Source organism: Eriocheir sinensis, chromosome 8 (assembly GCF_024679095.1).
Source record: "Eriocheir sinensis breed Jianghai 21 chromosome 8, ASM2467909v1, whole genome shotgun sequence".
NCBI classification, from domain to species: Eukaryota; Metazoa; Arthropoda; class Malacostraca; order Decapoda; family Varunidae; genus Eriocheir; species Eriocheir sinensis.
This window is the reverse complement of record NC_066516.1, coordinates 25,611,174-25,617,390: the sequence shown is the minus strand read 5'-3', so window position 1 is coordinate 25,617,390 and position 6,217 is coordinate 25,611,174.

Genomic DNA, 6,217 nt, shown 5'->3' with positions numbered 1-6,217 from the left:
TAGTGACATGTCTAATGGTCGATTCACACTATTCATCACGTCATCGTTTTGTAAGTCGTTTCTATATAAAGAGAATGGGTCCCAGCTCTGCCCCCTGCGGTACTCAATCTACACTCATATGTTTTAGTACTGGGAGTCACTCAGAAGCTTGCCCGTTGAGTAACACGCGTTGTTCTCTATACTGGTGAGCCGATCTCTTATCCACGGTGTCTATTGCCTCCTGTTCCCGGTTACTGATGCTTAGGAGTCGTTCGTGTGGCGCTCGTCCAAGGCTTTCTGAACTCCAAGACATGTAACATTGCTGGGGTTAAGATCGTCCCCGTGTTCTTATATACCGTGAGGAAGAGGAAGAAGGAAAGGAAGAAAGGGAAAGATTGATAAGTAGGTGGAAACAAAGGAGGAGGAAGAGGAAAACGGAGGATGTGGAGGAGGAGGAAGAAGAGGAGGGGTGTAGGAGCCGCGGGTGGAGTCGAAACAAAGTGAGGAAAGTACGATAACCAGCAGGAGCCCTCCCCCCTCACCCCTCACCCCACTCCCCTTACCCCCGCCCAGCCCAGCCCATCCCCCGCCCCTCCACCGCCCGCCGCCCCCCGCTGTGGCGTCGCGGCGGGGGTCCTCCTGCTGAATATAACCGTAATTACTTGATAAGGCAGTTTTGGGGGGCGTGTCTCAGCAGCCACGCACACCCTGACGCCCTGACACCCCAGCGGCCTGACACCCCAACATCCTATCACCCCATCACCCTGAATCAGCCCCCCACACCTCAGCACCACCCAGCACCTCACACCACAGCACATTAGCACCCCAGCACTCCTCCTCAGCACCCTTAACACCCCAATCCCCACAGCACCCCGGCAACCTAACACCCCCAACCCCTGACACCCATACGCCTTACACCCCTAACACTCGAACACCCCAGCACTCAGCACCCCGGCACTCCAGCAATCAGCACCCCAGAATTCAGTACCTCACACTTCAGCACCTTACACCCCAGCACCTCGTATCTTACCACCCTAGCATTCAGCGCCCCAGAACCCCAGCACCCCAGCACTCAGCACCCCAGCACTCACTCAAGGGGATTTCTGGAAGGGCGTTGTTCTTTGCTTCTCATCTTTGCGTCATTTCCTCCCTCCCTCCCTTCCTCCCTTCGTTCCTTCCCTCCCTCCCTCCATCATACTCTCCCTTCCTCCAATCTTAGCTTCCTCCTTCCCTCCCTCCCTCCATCATACTATTCTTTCCTCCAATCTTAGCTTCCTCATTCCCTCCCTTCCTTCCTTCATTCTCTCCCTCCTTCCCTTCTTTACTCCCATTTCCTCCCTTCCTTCCTTTAATACTTCTTTCCTTCCTCTCTTCCATTATTAACGCCCTTATTTCCTCCCTTCCTCCCTCCTCCTCTGTGTGTTTAGTTTCTTCCTTCGTTCTCTCCTTCTCTCCACTTTTCTGCCTTCTTTTGTCTTTCCCTTTCTCTTTCTCTCCTTCTGTTCCTTCCTTTTCTCCTTCCTTCATTCTTTCTCTCCCTCCCTCCCTTCCTCCTCCACTTGTCTTCATCCTCTGCCCTTCTTTCCTCCTTCTCTCCATCTTTCTCTCCCTCTTCATCTGTTTTCTTCCTTCCTCCCTTCCTTCTCTACTTACTTTCTCCCTTCCCTTCCTTCCTTCCTTCCCTCCTCCAGTTTTTGTCTTAACTCTTTTTTTTCCTCCATTCTTCTCCTCCCTTCTCTCATCTGCTCTCCTCTTCTCCCGACCTTCTTTCCTTCTCTCCACTCCCCCTCCCTTACCCTCCCCCCCTTCCTCCCTTTCCCTCCCTTCCCCCTCCCTTCCCTCCCTCTCCAACCTCTTCTCCCTCTTCTCTCTTTTCTTCCTGGCCTATTTTTACCTCCTACCTCCACTCTTTCCTCCATTCCTCCCTCTCTCCCTCCCTACCTCTGCTTTTACCTCCACTCATCCCTCCATTCCTCCATCTCTCCCTCCCTCCACCTCCCTCTTCTTCTTTTCCCTTCCTCTTCCCTCCTTTCCTTCTTTTCTCTTCTCTTCCTCTCCTTCATCTGCCTTTGACATATCCTTCGCTTCCTTTCTTCTTCTTCTTCTTCTTCGTCTTCTTCTTCTTCTTCTTCTTCTTCTTCGTCTTTGTCTTCTTTTTCTTCTTCTTCTTCTTCTTCTCCTCCACATCATTCATTTCATTCCTCCACATTCTTCATTCACTCCACTTATTAACACACACACACACACACACACACACACGCACACACACACACACGCACACACACACATAATGCACCACCAATTCAATCCTCGCTACGCTCCCTTCTCCTCCATCACCCACATCCGCCAAGAGAGAGAGAGAGAGAGAGAGAGAGAGAGAGAGAGAGAGAGAGAGAGAGAGAGAGAGCACAAAAAAATATATATACTTAACAATGATTATATTTCGAAATCAAGCACAAAGCAGGAAAAATAATACTATCTTGAAAGGAAAAGAAAGAAAGAAAAAAAGAAACGGAGGTGGATAATGTGTAAAAGAGCAACAAATATAATAGAGAAATTGGAAAGAAAGAAAGAAAAAGACGAATGAAGAAAGAAGCAAAGGAAAGAAAATTAATTCCTCTAAAAAATGGAGAAAAAATGGGAAAATATAATGAACGAAAAAAATGTAACGAAATAAAATAATGACTAAAAACTGTTTGAAAGTAAAGACAAAAAAAAACTATTCTCTGCTGTAATGGGGAGAAAAAGAAGAAGAAAAAGAAGAAAAGAAGATGATAAAAAAGAGCTAATCCGCTAATGAAAAAAAAGAAAAGAAAAAGAAGAAAAAGCTAGTCCGATAATGAAAAAAAAGAAAAGAAGAAAAACAAGAAAGAAAATAAAAAAGCCATTCAGACAATGAAAAAAAAATGAAAAAAAAATAAATGAAAACGAAAAAAAGCCAGCCAGCCCAGTTAAGAAAGGACGCAAAAGGGAAAACTCCTATAAATCTTGATTCCGCGCGCACCTCATCTCCCGCGCCTTCACAAAACAGAGAAAATGGTTAATGGGAAAATAACATACGGGCGTTACTTGGCCCGGCCCGCGCACCGCCCACGCCAGCCGGGGCATAAATATACGGTGGGCGTGGACGGGTGACAGGCTGACGGGTCCACTGTTGAGAGAGAGGGGGGGAGAGAGAGGGGAGATAGAGAGAGACGGGAAGGGTAGAAAGAGAGACGGGGTAGAGAGAGAGGGGATAGAGAGAGGGGGAGTTAGAGAAAGAGGGGGTAGAGAGAGAGAGAGAGAGAGAGAGAGAGAGAGAGAGAGAGAGAGAGAGAGAGAGGAGAGAAGGAAAGAAAAAGATAGAGAAAAAATGAATGAAAGAAAGAAAGAGACAGACAAACAGAAAGAACACACACACACACACACACACACACACACTCATTTACCCCAACTAACATCCCCATACATACCCAACACCAACATCATCACCACCATCACCTCCATCCACGTCATTCAACAAAACCTCATCACCACCCATCACCACCTATCTTCACCATTATCACCACCACCATCACCACCACCACCACCATCGTCATCATCATCATCATCATCACCACCACCACCACCACCACCACCATCATCATCATCACCTCCACCATCATCATCACCACCACCACTACCACCCACTCCATACAACAAAGCCTCAGAGCCCATCAATCTCACCTCTCATCCCCTCACCTGACACCACCACCACCACCACTACCCAGTCACGTGACACTCAGGTGACGCCCCACGCCCACACACACATCTGGCCAGCGTGACACAGGTAGCTTAATTGACTCTCACCTGGATAACACCTGCGCACCTGTCATGACTTTCCTTTATTAATGTTTACCTTTCCTATATCATTATTTTTTTTTACTTTCAACAGACACCACTTTCCCTTTTCAATGTTTACCTGGGCACAATCTGTTACATGGGTTTTCTTTCACCTTTCAACATTTAGCACTTTCCCTTTTCAATATTTACCTGGGCGCAGTCAGTTACGTTTTTTTTTCCATTGTTCAACATTTAACACTTTCCCTTTTCAATGTTTACCTGGGCACATCTGTTACATGGGTTTTCTTTCACCTTTCAACATTTAGCACTTTCCCTTTTCAGTATTTACCTGGGCGCAATCAGTTACGTTTTTTTTTCCACTGTTCAACATTTAACACTTTCCCTTTTCAATGTTTACCTGGGCACATCTGTTACATGGGTTTTCTTTCACCTTTCAACATTTAACACTTTCCCTTTTCAATGTTTACCTGGAAGCAATCAGTTACATGCTTTTTTCACCTTTCATCATTCAACATTTTCCCTTTTCAATGTTTACCCTTTACATCCCTTTCATATCCATCCCTTCTCCTCTCTTCCCTTCCTTTTCCTTCCATTCCATTCTCTTATCTTCTCTTCCCTTACCTTTCCTTTCCTTTCCTTTCCTTTCCTTTCCTTCTCTTTCCTTACCCTTCCCTATACTTCCCTTCCTTCTTCTCCTTCCCTTCCCTTCCCCTCTCTTTTCTTTCCTTTCCTTTCCTTTCCTTTCCTTCTCTTTCCTTACCCTTCCCTATACTTCCCTTCCTTCTTCTCCTTCCCTTCCCTTCCCCTCTCTTTTCTTTCTTTTCCTTTCCTTTCCTTTCATTTCATTCTCTTTCCTTACCCTTCCCTATACTTCCCTTCCCTTCCCCTCTCTTTTCTTTCCTTTCCTTTCCTTTCCTTCTCTTTCCTTACCCTTCCCTATACTTCCCTTCCTTCTTCTCCTTCCCTTCCCTTCCCCTCTCTTTTCTTTCCTTTCCTTTCCTTTCCTTTCCTTTCCTTCTCTTTCCTTTCCTTTCCTTTCCTTCTCTTTCCTTACCCTTCCTTATACTTCCCTTCCTTCTTCTCCTTCCCTTCCCTTCCCCTCTCTTTTCTTTCCTTTCCTTTCCTTTCCTTTCCTTTCCTTCTCTTTTTTCCCTTACCTTTATCAATCATTACTTCCTAACAACAAGAGTAACCTGAACGTGTGCACGGAAATGCTTTGATCTGCTCTGCGGCCATCAAGTGACTGTCAGGCGGATCACGGCACTAGAGCGGGCAACCTCGTAATGAGCCAATAAGCTTCTTGTTGCCAGTCTTTCCATGTATCCATAGTTCCATTCACTTCCCTTACCTTACCTTAACTTAGCTTTCCTTAACTTATTACCTTACCTTTCCTTACCTTGCGTTACCTTACTTTACCTTCCCTTCCCTTACCTTCCCCTCTTTCCTTACCTTACTTTACCTTCCCTTCCCTTACCTTCCCCTCTTTCCTTACCTTACTTTACCTTACCTTTCCTTACCTTGCGTTACCTTACCTTACCTTCCCTTCCCTTACCTTCCCCTCTTTCCTTACCTTACTTTACCTTACCTTTCCTTACCTTACCTTACCTTACTTTACCTTCCCTTACCTTCCCCTCTTTCCTTACCTTACTTTACCTTACCTTTCCTTACCTTGCGTTACCTTACTTTACCTTCCCTTCCCTTACCTTCCCCTCTTTCCTTACCTTACTTTACCTTACCTTTCCTTACCTTGCGTTACCTTACTTTACCTTCCCTTCCCTTACCTTACCCTCTTTCCTAACCTTACTTTACCTTACCTTTCCTTACCTTGCGTTTCCTTACCTTACCTTCCCTTCCCTTACCTTACCTTGCGTTACCTTACTTTACCTTCCCTTCCCTTACCTTCCCCTCTTTCCTTACCTTACTTTACCTTACCTTTCCTTACGTTACCTTACCTTACCTTCCCTTCCCTTCCCAGCATCACAACCTTGATTCTCGCCCCGCCAATCACGCCCATAACATCCCTTGATTCCATTAGCCGCGTCACAGCCACTTAGCCAGGAGATGATGGGAAGGGAAGGCGTGCGTGACTGTCGATCGTGTAACGCAAACCCAACGTAACGAAACGTAACACCACCACCACCACCACCACCACCGCAACAAACAGGCGCAGAGGAGGAGGGCTTAATAGACACCTCCCGCAATAGATTTTGTGTGTGATGGGAAGGTTATAAGAGAGATGAATGTGTGTGGTGAGTGCTTTGGTTGGGAGGGATGCTATGCTCTGTTGGCTGGGATTTTGTTATTGTTGTTGTTGTTGTTGTTGGCGGTGGAGGATGTTGGTGTTCTTGTGTGGTTTTTTTCCCTCATCTTCATCTTTTTTCCTCTTTTTTCTCCATTTTCTTTGTCTTCATCTTAT